An 18188-nucleotide genomic window follows, 5' to 3' on the forward strand; every position below is an offset into this window, starting at 1 on the left:
TTTACTGCATTTTAAAATATGTCACAACTGTTCTGTAAATGGGGTTGTACATTTCTACAGCTTTCCTTGTGCAGCATTACTTAGTGTTATGAATGGGAGACTCAGGCAGGGGATCCAAGTGCAGCATTTATTAAAGTGAGAGTGGTCGTACAGGCAGGGTCAATCAGGAGCAAACAGGAACAGCAAGGAACAGGCAGAATCGTGGTCAAGGAACAGGCAATGATCAGGACAGGCAGATATCACTCACAGGTCGGTATACAAAGCAAGGGTCAGAACAGGCAGCTACGGGTCGATAAACAGGAAACAGGCAGGATCGGTAACAATAAACAGGCAGACAATAAACACAGGGAAACGCTCGGAAATGTCACACAGGGTAAACAAGACTTCGCGATTAGATGGTGTGAGTGAGAGTCCTTTTATAGTCCAGGTAACAAGCTGCAGCTGGGTGTGGTGATTAGTGAAGAGTGTGTGCATGGCTGTATGTGGCGACAGGTGATTGGTGTGGAGTGAACATGTGACAGACAGGGAGAATTGTGGGAAGTGTAGTCCGGGGAGTGACAGGAGCAGACGGTGATCGTTACATAACGCCCCCCTTCCGGAAGGCGCGTCCTCGCGACGTAAAAGGCACGAATAGGGAGGGAGGGTGGGTACATTGGAGCTATAGCGGGACCATGGTCTCCAATGCAGGCTCCAGGGTAGCCATGGTGGATCAGGTGCCACGGGTAACCATGGCGGGTCAGGTGCTACGGGCAGCCAGTGCAGGTCAGGAGTGCCATAACTCCACGGCGGGTCAGGTGGCTCGGGCAACCACGGCAGGTCAGGTGGCTCGGGCAACCACGGCCGGTCAGATGGGTCGGGCAACCACAGCAGGTCAGGCAGGTCAGGCAGCCATGGCAGGCTAGATGGTTTGGGTAACCACAGTAGGTCAGGTGGCTTGGGTAACCACGGCAGGTTAGGGTCCATAAACGGCCATAATTGTTCAAAGGCCAATGACGGCAGTGGCCGGGCAGGGTCCCCACCCACAAGCTCCCCACCCGCAAGCTCCCCACCCTCAGGTATACGGCCCCCCCCCCCCCCCCCCAAAAAAAAGTTCTTGGGGATTTCAACGGGGTCTGTTGCGCCCTTGTGGGCAAGGAGTTCGGGTGGTTCCGGCAGGGCCAGGCGTTCGGGTGGTGCCGGCAGGGCAAGACGCCTGGGTGGCGCTGGCAGAGCAAGGAGTTTGGGCGGCGCTGGCAGGGCTAGGAGCTCGGATGGCGCTGGCAGGGCTAGGAGCTCGGATGGCGCTGGCAGGGCTAGGAGCTCAGGTGGCGCCGGCAGGGCCAGGAGCTCGGGTGGTGCTGGCAGGGCAAGGAGTTCAGGTGGCGCCGGCAGAGCGAGAAGCGCAGGTGACGCCGGCAGGGCAAGAGGCGCAGGTGGCGCCGGCAGGGCAAGAAGCGCAGGTGGCGCCGGCAGGGCAAGAAGCGCAGGTGGCGCCGGCAGGGCAAGAAGCGCAGGTGGCGTAGGAGACACCTCTGGAGTGGTCTCCAGACCCCCAGCGGTCTCTTGAAAGGCTTCTGAGCCTAGCTGAGTGGAAGAAGCCTTCTTCCTCCTCCTCCTCTTCCGAGGGTGAGGCGACGATTCACCGGTTGGAGCGGGTTCAGGAGCAGACTCACTGGCTGAAGCGGGTTCTGGAGCGGACTCAATGGCTGGAAATTATATAATGAAATTATGTTGTTTGGCCCTTCACACCTTTTAAATAACATAAGTTCTACCCTAGGCCCCCTTCAAGATAACATTCGTGATAAAGTTAAAAATCTGGGAGTTACCCTTGACCCTGAGTTAAAATTTGATAAACAAATCAACTCTGTAGTTAGAGCCAGTTTTCTGCAGCTTAGGGGACTTCGCAAGCTGAAAAATATTCTGAGCTTTAGTGATCTGGAGACTGTTATTCATGCGTTTATTTCAACCAGGCTGGATTATTGTAATGCTCTATATGCTGGAATAAATCAGTCCTTGCTTTCGCAATTACAACTGGTACAGAATGCTGCGGCTCGTTTTTTAACAGGGACAAAAAAGAGAGAACATATTACACCTGTGCTGTCATCACTTCATTGGCTACCCGTTCGTTTCAGAGTTGATTTTAAGGTTTTAGTATTTGTATTTAAATAAATTCATGGTCTTGCCCCTTCTTATATTTCAGAACTTATCCATTCATATTCCCCAGTGAGAACGTTAAGATCTTCCACCCAGATGATGTTCCAAAATCCAAAGGTGACAGAGCTTTCTCAGTTCATGGTCCTAGGCTCTGGAATTCCCTACCTGTGTCTATTAGACTTTCCCCTACTCTTTCTACATTTAAATCTTCTCTCAAATCATACTTTTTTTTCTCAGGCATATGTGTAATTTGATATCAATTTTTTAGTCTTAAATATTGTTTTATATTGCATGATGTTCCTGTCTTAATTTTATTACTTTTGTTTTGGTTTCTTTGATATTTTATTATTAGTGTTTAAATTGGATTGTATGAGGATGTTTTGTTTGGTATATTGTGCAGCACTTTGGTCAGTATTTATGCTGTTTTAAAGGGCTATATAAATAAACTTGACCTTGACCTTTTGTTATAATCTATATGGGAGACTTATACACTGATTTAAATTCGGAGTGTCTAATAACATTAGAAATTATATTTTATGTTTCCAGTGTGCGTAGTGTTTTATTTTATTTTTTTATTAACAGAACATTTTCTTGACATGCATACTTAAATCAGTTTTGTCTCCAGAATTCAGTTTGTTTATTTATTTATTTTAAATCATTAATCATATACTTAAGTAGCTTAACTTAACATTACATGACCAGCAGAAACCCATTACATTTCTTTACAAAACCCTTACCTATTACCAATTCATCTGCTTATTGTGGACTGTTTCAAAATAGTTTAACTTGGATATTCTATAATCTTTTCACTTATTTTGTGCCTCTGTGCAACTTTTTTTGGTGTGTTGCATCAAAATCAAAACTTGTTTATTTACAAAATACAATTAAGTTGGTCAGTGAAAACATTGGAAATCTTTTCTTTGTACTTTTGTCAATGAAATAAATGTTCAAGACAATTAACTAATCACAGATTCTTGATTTTACTGCATTTTAAAATATGTCACAACTGTTCTGTAAATGGGGTTGTACATTTCTACAGCTTTCCTTGTGCAGCATTACTTAGTGTTATGAATGGGAGACTCAGGCAGGGGATCCAAGTGCAGCATTTATTAAAGTGAGAGTGGTCGTACAGGCAGGGTCAATCAGGAGCAAACAGGAACAGCAAGGAACAGGCAGAATCGTGGTCAAGGAACAGGCAATGATCAGGACAGGCAGATATCACTCACAGGTCGGTATACAAAGCAAGGGTCAGAACAGGCAGCAACGGGTCGATAAACAGGAAACAGGCAGGATCGGTAACAATAAACAGGCAGACAATAAACACAGGGAAACGCTCGGAAATGTCACACAGGGTAAACAAGACTTCGCGATTAGATGGTGTGAGTGAGAGTCCTTTTATAGTCCAGGTAACAAGCTGCAGCTGGGTGTGGTGATTAGTGAAGAGTGTGTGCATGGCTGTATGTGGCGACAGGTGATTGGTGTGGAGTGAACATGTGACAGACAGGGAGAATTGTGGGAAGTGTAGTCCGGGGAGTGACAGGAGCAGACGGTGATCGTTACATAACGCCCCCTTCCGGAAGGCGCGTCCTCGCGACGTAAAAGGCACGAATAGGGAGGGAGGGTGGGTACATTGGAGCTATAGCGGGACCATGGTCTCCAATGCAGGCTCCAGGGTAGCCATGGTGGATCAGGTGCCACGGGTAACCATGGCGGGTCAGGTGCTACGGGCAGCCAGTGCAGGTCAGGAGTGCCATAACTCCACGGCGGGTCAGGTGGCTCGGGCAACCACGGCAGGTCAGGTGGCTCGGGCAACCACGGCCGGTCAGATGGGTCGGGCAACCACAGCAGGTCAGGCAGGTCAGGCAGCCATGGCAGGCTAGATGGTTTGGGTAACCACAGTAGGTCAGGTGGCTTGGGTAACCACGGCAGGTTAGGGTCCATAAACGGCCATAATTGTTCAAAGGCCAATGACGGCAGTGGCCGGGCAGGGTCCCCACCCACAAGCTCCCCACCCGCAAGCTCCCCACCCTCAGGTATACTGCCCCCCCCCCAAAAAAAGTTCTTGGGGATTTCAACGGGGTCTGTTGCGCCCTTGTGGGCAAGGAGTTCGGGTGGTTCCGGCAGGGCCAGGCGTTCGGGTGGTGCCGGCAGGGCAAGACGCCTGGGTGGCGCTGGCAGAGCAAGGAGTTTGGGCGGCGCTGGCAGGGCTAGGAGCTCGGATGGCGCTGGCAGGGCTAGGAGCTCGGATGGCGCTGGCAGGGCTAGGAGCTCAGGTGGCGCCGGCAGGGCCAGGAGCTCGGGTGGTGCTGGCAGGGCAAGGAGTTCAGGTGGCGCCGGCAGAGCGAGAAGCGCAGGTGACGCCGGCAGGGCAAGAGGCGCAGGTGGCGCCGGCAGGGCAAGAAGCGCAGGTGGCGCCGGCAGGGCAAGAAGCGCAGGTGGCGTAGGAGACACCTCTGGAGTGGTCTCCAGACCCCCAGCGGTCTCTTGAAAGGCTTCTGAGCCTAGCTGAGTGGAAGAAGCCTTCTTCCTCCTCCTCCTCTTCCGAGGGTGAGGCGACGATTCACCGGTTGGAGCGGGTTCAGGAGCAGACTCACTGGCTGAAGCGGGTTCTGGAGCGGACTCAATGGCTGGAAATTATATAATGAAATTATGTTGTTTGGCCCTTCACACCTTTTAAATAACATAAGTTCTACCCTAGGCCCCCTTCAAGATAACATTCGTGATAAAGTTAAAAATCTGGGAGTTACCCTTGACCCTGAGTTAAAATTTGATAAACAAATCAACTCTGTAGTTAGAGCCAGTTTTCTGCAGCTTAGGGGACTTCGCAAGCTGAAAAATATTCTGAGCTTTAGTGATCTGGAGACTGTTATTCATGCGTTTATTTCAACCAGGCTGGATTATTGTAATGCTCTATATGCTGGAATAAATCAGTCCTTGCTTTCGCAATTACAACTGGTACAGAATGCTGCGGCTCGTTTTTTAACAGGGACAAAAAAGAGAGAACATATTACACCTGTGCTGTCATCACTTCATTGGCTACCCGTTCGTTTCAGAGTTGATTTTAAGGTTTTAGTATTTGTATTTAAATAAATTCATGGTCTTGCCCCTTCTTATATTTCAGAACTTATCCATTCATATTCCCCAGTGAGAACGTTAAGATCTTCCACCCAGATGATGTTCCAAAATCCAAAGGTGACAGAGCTTTCTCAGTTCATGGTCCTAGGCTCTGGAATTCCCTACCTGTGTCTATTAGACTTTCCCCTACTCTTTCTACATTTAAATCTTCTCTCAAATCATACTTTTTTTCTCAGGCATATGTGTAATTTGATATCAATTTTTTAGTCTTAAATATTGTTTTATATTGCATGATGTTCCTGTCTTAATTTTATTACTTTTGTTTTGGTTTCTTTGATATTTTATTATTAGTGTTTAAATTGGATTGTATGAGGATGTTTTGTTTGGTATATTGTGCAGCACTTTGGTCAGTATTTATGCTGTTTTAAAGGGCTATATAAATAAACTTGACCTTGACCTTTTGTTATAATCTATATGGGAGACTTATACACTGATTTAAATTCGGAGTGTCTAATAACATTAGAAATTATATTTTATGTTTCCAGTGTGCGTAGTGTTTTATTTTATTTTTTTATTAACAGAACATTTTCTTGACATGCATACTTAAATCAGTTTTGTCTCCAGAATTCAGTTTGTTTATTTATTTATTTTAAATCATTAATCATATACTTAAGTAGCTTAACTTAACATTACATGACCAGCAGAAACCCATTACATTTCTTTACAAAACCCTTACCTATTACCAATTCATCTGCTTATTGTGGACTGTTTCAAAATAGTTTAACTTGGATATTCTATAATCTTTTCACTTATTTTGTGCCTCTGTGCAACTTTTTTTGGTGTGTTGCATCAAAATCAAAACTTGTTTATTTACAAAATACAATTAAGTTGGTCAGTGAAAACATTGGAAATCTTTTCTTTGTACTTTTGTCAATGAAATAAATGTTCAAGACAATTAACTAATCACAGATTCTTGATTTTACTGCATTTTAAAATATGTCACAACTGTTCTGTAAATGGGGTTGTACATTTCTACAGCTTTCCTTGTGCAGCATTACTTAGTTTTACGAATGGGAGACTCAGGCAGGGGATCCAAGTGCAGCATTTATTAAAGTGAGAGTGGTCGTACAGGCAGGGTCAATCAGGAGCAAACAGGAACAGCAAGGAACAGGCAGAATCGTGGTCAAGGAACAGGCAATGATCAGGACAGGCAGATATCACTCACAGGTCGGTATACAAAGCAAGGGTCAGAACAGGCAGCTACGGGTCGATAAACAGGAAACAGGCAGGATCGGTAACAATAAACAGGCAGACAATAAACACAGGGAAACGCTCGGAAATGTCACACAGGGTAAACAAGACTTCGCGATTAGATGGTGTGAGTGAGAGTCCTTTTATAGTCCAGGTAACAAGCTGCAGCTGGGTGTGGTGATTAGTGAAGAGTGTGTGCATGGCTGTATGTGGCGACAGGTGATTGGTGTGGAGTGAACATGTGACAGACAGGGAGAATTGTGGGAAGTGTAGTCCGGGGAGTGACAGGAGCAGACGGTGATCGTTACATAACGCCCCTTCCGGAAGGCGCGTCCTCGCGACGTAAAAGGCACGAATAGGGAGGGAGGGTGGGTACATTGGAGCTATAGCGGGACCATGGTCTCCAATGCAGGCTCCAGGGTAGCCATGGTGGATCAGGTGCCACGGGTAACCATGGCGGGTCAGGTGCTACGGGCAGCCAGTGCAGGTCAGGAGTGCCATAACTCCACGGCGGGTCAGGTGGCTCGGGCAACCACGGCAGGTCAGGTGGCTCGGGCAACCACGGCCGGTCAGATGGGTCGGGCAACCACAGCAGGTCAGGCGGGTCAGGCAGCCATGGCAGGCTAGATGGTTTGGGTAACCACAGTAGGTCAGGTGGCTTGGGTAACCACGGCAGGTTAGGGTCCATAAACGGCCATAATTGTTCAAAGGCCAATGACGGCAGTGGCCGGGCAGGGTCCCCACCCACAAGCTCCCCACCCGCAAGCTCCCCACCCTCAGGTATACTGCCCCCCCCCCCAAAAAAAGTTCTTGGGGATTTCAACGGGGTCTGTTGCGCCCTTGTGGGCAAGGAGTTCGGGTGGTTCCGGCAGGGCCAGGCGTTCGGGTGGTGCCGGCAGGGCAAGACGCCTGGGTGGCGCTGGCAGAGCAAGGAGTTTGGGCGGCGCTGGCAGGGCTAGGAGCTCGGATGGCGCTGGCAGGGCTAGGAGCTCGGATGGCGCTGGCAGGGCTAGGAGCTCAGGTGGCGCCGGCAGGGCCAGGAGCTCGGGTGGTGCTGGCAGGGCAAGGAGTTCAGGTGGCGCCGGCAGAGCGAGAAGCGCAGGTGACGCCGGCAGGGCAAGAGGCGCAGGTGGCGCCGGCAGGGCAAGAAGCGCAGGTGGCGCCGGCAGGGCAAGAAGCGCAGGTGACGCCGGCAGGGCAAGAAGCGCAGGTGGCGCCGGCAGGGCAAGAAGCGCAGGTGGCGTAGGAGACACCTCTGGAGTGGTCTCCAGACCCCCAGCGGTCTCTTGAAAGGCTTCTGAGCCTAGCTGAGTGGAAGAAGCCTTCTTCCTCCTCCTCCTCTTCCGAGGGTGAGGCGACGATTCACCGGTTGGAGCGGGTTCAGGAGCAGACTCACTGGCTGAAGCGGGTTCTGGAGCGGACTCAATGGCTGGAAATTATATAATGAAATTATGTTGTTTGGCCCTTCACACCTTTTAAATAACATAAGTTCTACCCTAGGCCCCCTTCAAGATAACATTCGTGATAAAGTTAAAAATCTGGGAGTTACCCTTGACCCTGAGTTAAAATTTGATAAACAAATCAACTCTGTAGTTAGAGCCAGTTTTCTGCAGCTTAGGGGACTTCGCAAGCTGAAAAATATTCTGAGCTTTAGTGATCTGGAGACTGTTATTCATGCGTTTATTTCAACCAGGCTGGATTATTGTAATGCTCTATATGCTGGAATAAATCAGTCCTTGCTTTCGCAATTACAACTGGTACAGAATGCTGCGGCTCGTTTTTTAACAGGGACAAAAAAGAGAGAACATATTACACCTGTGCTGTCATCACTTCATTGGCTACCCGTTCGTTTCAGAGTTGATTTTAAGGTTTTAGTATTTGTATTTAAATAAATTCATGGTCTTGCCCCTTCTTATATTTCAGAACTTATCCATTCATATTCCCCAGTGAGAACGTTAAGATCTTCCACCCAGATGATGTTCCAAAATCCAAAGGTGACAGAGCTTTCTCAGTTCATGGTCCTAGGCTCTGGAATTCCCTACCTGTGTCTATTAGACTTTCCCCTACTCTTTCTACATTTAAATCTTCTCTCAAATCATACTTTTTTTCTCAGGCATATGTGTAATTTGATATCAATTTTTTAGTCTTAAATATTGTTTTATATTGCATGATGTTCTTGTCTTAATTTTATTACTTTTGTTTTGGTTTCTTTGATATTTTATTATTAGTGTTTAAATTGGATTGTATGAGGATGTTTTGTTTGGTATATTGTGCAGCACTTTGGTCAGTATTTATGCTGTTTTAAAGGGCTATATAAATAAACTTGACCTTGACCTTTTGTTATAATCTATATGGGAGACTTATACACTGATTTAAATTCGGAGTGTCTAATAACATTAGAAATTATATTTTATGTTTCCAGTGTGCGTAGTGTTTTATTTTATTTTTTTATTAACAGAACATTTTCTTGACATGCATACTTAAATCAGTTTTGTCTCCAGAATTCAGTTTGTTTATTTATTTATTTTAAATCATTAATCATATACTTAAGTAGCTTAACTTAACATTACATGACCAGCAGAAACCCATTACATTTCTTTACAAAACCCTTACCTATTACCAATTCATCTGCTTATTGTGGACTGTTTCAAAATAGTTTAACTTGGATATTCTATAATCTTTTCACTTATTTTGTGCCTCTGTGCAACTTTTTTTGGTGTGTTGCATCAAAATCAAAACTTGTTTATTTACAAAATACAATTAAGTTGGTCAGTGAAAACATTGGAAATCTTTTCTTTGTACTTTTGTCAATGAAATAAATGTTCAAGACAATTAACTAATCACAGATTCTTGATTTTACTGCATTTTAAAATATGTCACAACTGTTCTGTAAATGGGGTTGTACATTTCTACAGCTTTCCTTGTGCAGCATTACTTAGTGTTATGAATGGGAGACTCAGGCAGGGGATCCAAGTGCAGCATTTATTAAAGTGAGAGTGGTCGTACAGGCAGGGTCAATCAGGAGCAAACAGGAACAGCAAGGAACAGGCAGAATCGTGGTCAAGGAACAGGCAATGATCAGGACAGGCAGATATCACTCACAGGTCGGTATACAAAGCAAGGGTCAGAACAGGCAGCAACGGGTCGATAAACAGGAAACAGGCAGGATCGGTAACAATAAACAGGCAGACAATAAACACAGGGAAACGCTCGGAAATGTCACACAGGGTAAACAAGACTTCGTGATTAGATGGTGTGAGTGAGAGTCCTTTTATAGTCCAGGTAACAAGCTGCAGCTGGGTGTGGTGATTAGTGAAGAGTGTGTGCATGGCTGTATGTGGCGACAGGTGATTGGTGTGGAGTGAACATGTGACAGACAGGGAGAATTGTGGGAAGTGTAGTCCGGGGAGTGACAGGAGCAGACGGTGATCGTTACATAACGCCCCCCTTCCGGAAGGCGCGTCCTCGCGACGTAAAAGGCACGAATAGGGAGGGAGGGTGGGTACATTGGAGCTATAGCGGGACCATGGTCTCCAATGCAGGCTCCAGGGTAGCCATGGTGGATCAGGTGCCACGGGTAACCATGGCGGGTCAGGTGCTACGGGCAGCCAGTGCAGGTCAGGAGTGCCATAACTCCACGGCGGGTCAGGTGGCTCGGGCAACCACGGCAGGTCAGGTGGCTCGGGCAACCACGGCCGGTCAGATGGGTCGGGCAACCACAGCAGGTCAGGCAGGTCAGGCAGCCATGGCAGGCTAGATGGTTTGGGTAACCACAGTAGGTCAGGTGGCTTGGGTAACCACGGCAGGTTAGGGTCCATAAACGGCCATAATTGTTCAAAGGCCAATGACGGCAGTGGCCGGGCAGGGTCCCCACCCACAAGCTCCCCACCCGCAAGCTCCCCACCCTCAGGTATACGGCCCCCCCCCCCCCCCAAAAAAAGTTCTTGGGGATTTCAACGGGGTCTGTTGCGCCCTTGTGGGCAAGGAGTTCGGGTGGTTCCGGCAGGGCCAGGCGTTCGGGTGGTGCCGGCAGGGCAAGACGCCTGGGTGGCGCTGGCAGAGCAAGGAGTTTGGGCGGCGCTGGCAGGGCTAGGAGCTCGGATGGCGCTGGCAGGGCTAGGAGCTCGGATGGCGCTGGCAGGGCTAGGAGCTCGGATGGCGCTGGCAGGGCTAGGAGCTCAGGTGGCGCCGGCAGGGCCAGGAGCTCGGGTGGTGCTGGCAGGGCAAGGAGTTCAGGTGGCGCCGGCAGAGCGAGAAGCGCAGGTGACGCCGGCAGGGCAAGAGGCGCAGGTGGCGCCGGCAGGGCAAGAAGCGCAGGTGGCGCCGGCAGGGCAAGAAGCGCAGGTGGCGCCGGCAGGGCAAGAAGCGCAGGTGGCGTAGGAGACACCTCTGGAGTGGTCTCCAGACCCCCAGCGGTCTCTTGAAAGGCTTCTGAGCCTAGCTGAGTGGAAGAAGCCTTCTTCCTCCTCCTCCTCTTCCGAGGGTGAGGCGACGATTCACCGGTTGGAGCGGGTTCAGGAGCAGACTCACTGGCTGAAGCGGGTTCTGGAGCGGACTCAATGGCTGGAACGCCCCCTACCTCCGTGAGCACAGAAGGGGCGGCCATCTTGCCCGTAGGCACTGGCAAAGCAGCCATCTTGTCCATCGCGTCCAGGGCGCTTGAGTCCATGGCAACCGGCGAGCTTGAGTGCGCTGCAATTGGCGAACAAGAGTCCATAGCAACCGGCGAACTTGAGAGCGTTGCAACCGGCGAACTTGAGTGCGAAGCGTCCGACGGGCTTGAGAGCGAAGCGGCCGGCTGGCTTGAGTGCGTAGCGGCCGGCTGGCTTGAGTGCGTAGCGGGCGGCTGGCTTGAGAGCGAAGCGGTCGCCGGGCTTGAGTGCGAAGCGACGGACTGGTTGGGGTGCGAAGCGGCCGGCTGGCTGGCGTGCGAAGCGGCCGGCTGGCTTGGGTGCGAAGCGACCTGCTGGCTTGGGTGCGAAGCGGCCGGTTGGCTTGAGAGCGAAGCGGTCGCCGGGCTTGTGAGCGAAGCGGTCGCCGGGCTTGAGTGCGAAGCGACTGACTGGTTGGGGTGCGAAGCGGCCGGCTGGCTGGCGTGCGAAGCGGCCGGCTGGCTTGGGTGCGAAGTGACCTGCTGGCTTGGGTGCGAAGCGGCCGGTTGGCTTGAGTGCGAAGCAGCCGCCGGGCTTGAGTGCGAAGCAGCCGACTGGCTTGAGAGCGAAGTGGTCGGCGGGGACTTGGGGATGCCAGCTGCTCGGACTGAAATCAGCGGCGGATCAGCCACACTGGAACGCAATCCTCTCCGCTCCCTGGCTGATCTAGAGACGAGACGTGACTCTGGGCGATCAGCGGAGACGTGGCGTGGCTCTGGGCGATCAACGAAGGCGTGACGTTGCTCTGGGCGATCAGCGGAGACGTGGCGTTGCTCTGGGCGATCAGCGGAGACGTGGCGTTGCTCTGGCCGATCAGCGGATGCGTGACTTGTGGTTGTGGCCGCCATTTTGTGCGTGTTCTCGGGCATGGCAGCCATTACGGGATTCACCGTGGTGTCGGAATCCTCCGCGACACCCACAGTGAAAGTCGAACCAACTGCAAGCAGGGCAAAGTCCAGGAATTCCATGAACGATCCACGGGGACCATTGGTAAGTAGATAAGTCTTCAATGGTTCATTTAATCCGTAACCAAAGAAGTCTATGAGGGCACAGTCCGGCAGATTAGATAAATAAGCTATATCCAAAAAGTTCTGAATGTGCACCTCGAGGGTACAGGTACCTTGGCGGAGGCTGACCAATTGTATTGTTGGGTCCATGCTGAGACTGGTAAAAGCTCACCGAAGCTGCTGGATCTGGTGTGGCGAAGTCTTCTGTTACGAATGGGAGACTCAGGCAGGGGATCCAAGTGCAGCATTTATTAAAGTGAGAGTGGTCGTACAGGCAGGGTCAATCAGGAGCAAACAGGAACAGCAAGGAACAGGCAGAATCGTGGTCAAGGAACAGGCAATGATCAGGACAGGCAGATATCACTCACAGGTCGGTATACAAAGCAAGGGTCAGGACAGGCAGCAACGGGTCGATAAACAGGAAACAGGCAGGATTGGTAACAATAAACAGGCAGACAATAAACACAGGGAAACGCTCGGAAATGTCACACAGGGTAAACAAGACTTCGCGATTAGATGGTGTGAGTGAGAGTCCTTTTATAGTCCAGGTAACAAGCTGCAGCTGGGTGTGGTGATTAGTGAAGAGTGTGTGCATGGCTGTATGTGGCGACAGGTGATTGGTGTGGAGTGAACATGTGACAGACAGGGAGAATTGTGGGAAGTGTAGTCCGGGGAGTGACAGGAGCAGACGGTGATCGTTACACTTAGACACACATGGATATCAAGAATCTGACTATGAATCTCAACACTGGTGACAATAAACAAAATATTCAGATAAACAGATTAACTCTGAATGTAAAAACAAAAGTCACAACTAAAACAGCAAAAGTAAAAGCAAACAGTAAGAAGCAAAGAAAATTAGTCAGATAATCCAGCTTAATTTATAATTAATGTCATAATGCATGCTGAGAAATATAATAATTATATCAACACAGTATTACATTTTGTCAATATAAAAAGGTTCAAAGGTTTTGACATTTTCTTAAGGGACTTTACATCAAAAGAAATGTTGTAAAATTGGGATTACAGTAGATGGTTCTGGCTTTGTGAATATGAAATTCATAAGACAAAGCAGTAAAACAGTGTAATCAAGTGTGACATCCTTAGAATGATTTTTTTTTTCTTGCAGATGAAAAAAATGATAGATTCTCTCATTTGTTAGCAGAAGTAAACTAACGTTGTAACTTCTGACCAAAGATGTAGAATTGATTCTTCTTCAGTATTGCAAAAGGAACAAAAAGAAGATACATTCTCAGAAAACCTGCTCAAAATAAATCACAAGGGTAATATCTATGAAGAGTTTTGAAATGGAGTTCTTTAATCTTACAAGGGATAAAAAGATTATTAGGAAAAGTCCATAAGTTATTTAAATCAGAGTTCGGATAACAGAATCTACATTTAGATTGTGCTTTAGGGAGGGTTCTTGTTGAAGAAAGAGCACTTCTAATACATATTGTAAGTTGTTGCATTTTTAATCTAATACATGAAGATTGCAAGTGAAAGAATATGATTGCTTAAACAGCCATCTTAAATGCACTTTAATTAAAGATTTCAAAATGCCAGGAATATGTTTATTCACCTTATTAAAATCTCTTACTGAAATTTTAACACCTTTCAAAGACACAAAATCAAAAAAAAGGTCTCCTTGAACATTGAACAAATCAGAAATAAAAAGATTATTTTGATTCACCCATTCCTTGAAAAAAAAAGTTATTTGTTGCCAGACAGTACATCATTATTCCAAATAATACATGTGTATGGGGAGAAATTATGTTTGAAAGCAATCTAGAGCTTGTTTGTGAAAATTCAAGAGTTTGATAGGTCATTTGCTGCACTTAAAATGAAAAGATAATAAGAATTTAAGGTGAACACAATGTTTGAAGATTAGGTTAGGGATCCAAAACCAGGGAAATCCATTATTAGTAATACAATTATTAATCCAGTTAATTTTGAATGTCTGGTTGATAGTTTGAAAATCCAAAGCTTTAGGACCACCCTCCTTGTAACTTCTTACTAAAGATTTCCTTTGTTATTTGGAAAAATAAAACGGAATGTCTTCAGAGTCTATATATATATATATATATATATATATATATATATATATATATATATATATATATATATATATAAAATCGTTGTCTTGTTGAGTGTGGTTATGTATGTCTCATGTGGGTTCCTCCCTCCCTTCCTCCCTGGTTGCTGACTCTCCTGACCTAGCAGCCAGTCTGGTGTTTCTGCAGTTACATCTCCCCATGCCAAACCTCTGATTCCTTGAATCACTGCCTTGTCTCCATTGTTGCCTTTGCATCTGGAGTTGCCTCATCCCTGACCAGCCTGTTCTCCTGTTGTGTGCCCTGCCCTTTTGTATGGAATATGTTCCCACCTCACCAATCTTGTGCTGTGTGATCTGTTGTTAATAAATATCATTCTGAATCTGGGTGCTCCCTCTCAGAATCTTGACAGTTGAAGGTGCGGTACACTTGCATGTGTGTGCATGATCAAGGTTTCGCCAGATTCACCTCATTTTGAGCCAGGAAAAACACTGTGTACACACACACACACACAGATAAACTTCTTCCTTGCTCATGAAGATATTAAACAGCACTTCAACAGACAGGTATCACCTTTCTTTATCATTTTATTATTATTATTATTATTGATCGTTTAATGGAAATATATATAGCAGAGTGTAAGAATTATCAATGCAATTACTATGTTTAATGGTAGTGCTATCTTGTTTTGCTTTACTTAATCTGTGTCTGTCTGTTTATTGTTGTGAACCATAAACATTTGGTAACAAATATACTTATTATACAAAATGTAAGGGATATTAATAAAGATGTGTTGCAATTATGACATTGTACACCAAGAAAGTTGTTTTTGGGTGTAACCACCATGCACCCAATGATAAACTTTACATTGTAAAAATGTGCACATTAATGTTGTTAAAGTAATTTATATTGATTTGATGTTTTAGATAACATTAATGATTCATTGATGATAGTGAAATACCTGTTTATTTATTTACATTTTATTACTGAAGAAGGCCTGAGAGCTGAAACATGTTTTCGTTCATGAGTACCTTATTGAACCAGAGACAATAATAATTTAAGATAATAATAATCATTTAAAAATTAATTTGAAAATAATATTATTTTACTTAAATAATATTATAATACTGTGTATTATATCATAATATAGCCAGTTTTACTTATTGAGAGATTTATTCGTAAAGTAATAATTACCTAATAATCTTATTGGCATCTTACACATGATGTACAGCCATGCATTAATTTGAACTGCTGTTATGGGAGTGGCTTGATGCAGAGCAGGATATGCAGATAGCTTAGTAAAACCTGCTGTCTGTTGTGCCATTATAAAAACGTTCCTTACCCTTAAAAAAACTGTATGCTTATTAATGCTGTCAAATAACAAATCACAGGTAAAATTACAAAACAAATTAGTATACATTGCAAAATACAAATTGCTAATTATAACATTAAAATAAAAAGGTAAAGCCAAATACTGTACAAATACTAGAAATTGTGAATAATGGAAATAATTGGAAATAATATAACAAACAGTATACACTTAATTTGCTGATTATAAATTTTAATGTAATTTTGGTAGCTTGGCTGTTTCCTTATAAAGGTCCAGAAATGTGTTTTTCGTCAGGTTCGTGATATATATATATATATATATATATATATATATATACATGTACAGAAATGTCATAATTAAATGTAAAATGACACTGCTCACTGTATAATTTTAATATAGATCAGTGGTTTCCAACCACGTTCCTGGAGGCCCCCAAACACTAAATATTTTGTATCTCTCCTTTGTCTGACACACCCATTTCAGGTCATAGGGCCCTATTTTAACGATCTGAAACGCAAGTGTCAAAGCGCGAAGCGCAAGTAACTTTGTGGGCGGGTCTCGGCGCTGTTGCTATTTTCCCGGCGGGATAAATGGCTCTTGCGCCCGGCGTAAATCTAAAATGGGTTGGTCTGAAGTAGCTTCATTATTCATAGGTGTGGTTTGGGCGTAACGTGAAATAAACCAATTAGAGCATAATCCAACATTCCCTTTAAAAGCAGGTGCGCAAGTTCCATTATGGATTGCTATTATTATGGCGTATTTACCAGGCGCACGCCAGAAGCGGTTCACAGCCGAGGAGACTGATGTTCTTGTAAGAGCAGTGAAAGACAGAGAAGTTGTGTTGTATGGGGATGGGAGAAACCCACCCAAAATAGCGTCGGTTAAACAGGTTTTTTCACATCTTCGTGGCACACCACAATGATTTCCGTCATCTCATGTGTTAATATTTTTTGTAACAATTTATGATTTGCAAAAATAACTGTTGCATCTGTGTAGATTACATGAGCAAAGTGTATGCGCGTTGTGCACGCTATACATTATGGTCAAGCATGCGCCCTTAAAATAGCATAATGAACAACGCGCAACGCGCCACTGACTTTAGACTAGGTTTTTTCTGGTCAGTGATCCGTATGATATTACGATATTATATCGTATGATATCGTATGATATCCAATGATATTACGCAGCGTCTCTCACAAACGTCTCCATGGTTGGAAGGCACGTTCCCTGTGCAAGCAGGGGCTCACGGGCGCTGCGTAATATCATTGCACTGCTGTAGCCATGGAACGGCAGCAAAGTTCCTTGATTATTACGCCAGAATGAGAGTATAGTTCCTAGCCATATCAGCCTAGAAAATCACAACTTTTTATTTTCCGTCGGTCTTAGTCCACGATTTAACTACAGAAGAGTCAAGTTTTAAATAGGAAAAATATCTAAACTCTTTGGTCATTTTTAAGTGCGATGCTAACGGTCTAATCAGATTCAATGAACTATGCTAAGCTATGCTAAAAGTGGTACCGCCAGAACCGGAGATCGGCTGAACGGATTCGAAAACAGTAAAACTCAACTGTTTAACTCTAGGGGAGTTGGAAAATGAGCCTATTTTCAAAAAAAAGTGGAGTGTTCCTTTAAGCTTGCAATTGATCCGCGAATCACATGTGTGCCGAACCGTGGGGCTTGGTCCATACGGATCACAGATCAACAAGATCCGTTTAACCACTAATCTTGAGTACATATAGAGTAATACTGCATCCTTCATATCTCCAAAAAGTCTTTAGTTTTATCATATTTATAAAAGATAGATACGCTGTACTGAGTCTTTCCAAAAAAAGCAGAGCTCCTGGAGGCGTTCCTGCCGTCAGTGCTGTGGACCGAACTAAAGAGTCACAAGTGTGCACAGCTTTTGCATAGAGATTTTCTGCAACCTGTAACATCATTATAAAAAAAAGGAACAAAAACTTTTGTGTTGTTTACATTTTATGCACTTCCGCACTGATTGCCAATACAACACATATCTGATGTAGCTTTACTCACCACCCACAATCTGCAAATCTAGCGCCGAACTTGTTTACAAAACATTCATCACCGAAATCCCAGAAACAAACAAACATACGTATACAACTCTGTTGCTGCCCAACAAACTTCATCCACTGGGTTCTTTGGGAAGCTGAAAAAGGTAATCTTTCCCTCACAACCAAAAACCCACTCCTTCGGTGACAGGAACTCAGTCTCATTTCGGAGGCTGCATCCTCCGGAGGTCGCATTTAAAGGCTGCATACATCATAAAGGATGTCATATTTAAGAAAAGTAACTGTAATAAAATTGTCTGATATTCATTCTAAGGTGTAAAATACTGTAACTTCTTTCTTATGTTGCAATCTAACAGTTATTTTTCTTAAATGAGACCGATGATGATGATGTATGCAGCCTTCAAAGGGTACAGCCCCTTAATTGGGACATAGCCAATGTTGAAAAAATCTCTCAGATTCCGTATCCCAAACGGGTGATGTGTGCACGCTTATCAGGGAGAAGTGCCTATACAAGGAATTATGCCCTTTTATGATGTCATACAGGCCATACTCAAAAAAAAATAAATAAATAAAAATTGGCGAAACATGGAACTGGAAGTTGTATATTTGGCACAGAAATACTCTGTCATATGTCCAACTTGTGTTTTGAAACTTTGGCC

This window comes from Chanodichthys erythropterus, chromosome 3 (assembly GCF_024489055.1).
Source record: "Chanodichthys erythropterus isolate Z2021 chromosome 3, ASM2448905v1, whole genome shotgun sequence".
NCBI lineage: Eukaryota > Metazoa > Chordata > Actinopteri > Cypriniformes > Xenocyprididae > Chanodichthys > Chanodichthys erythropterus.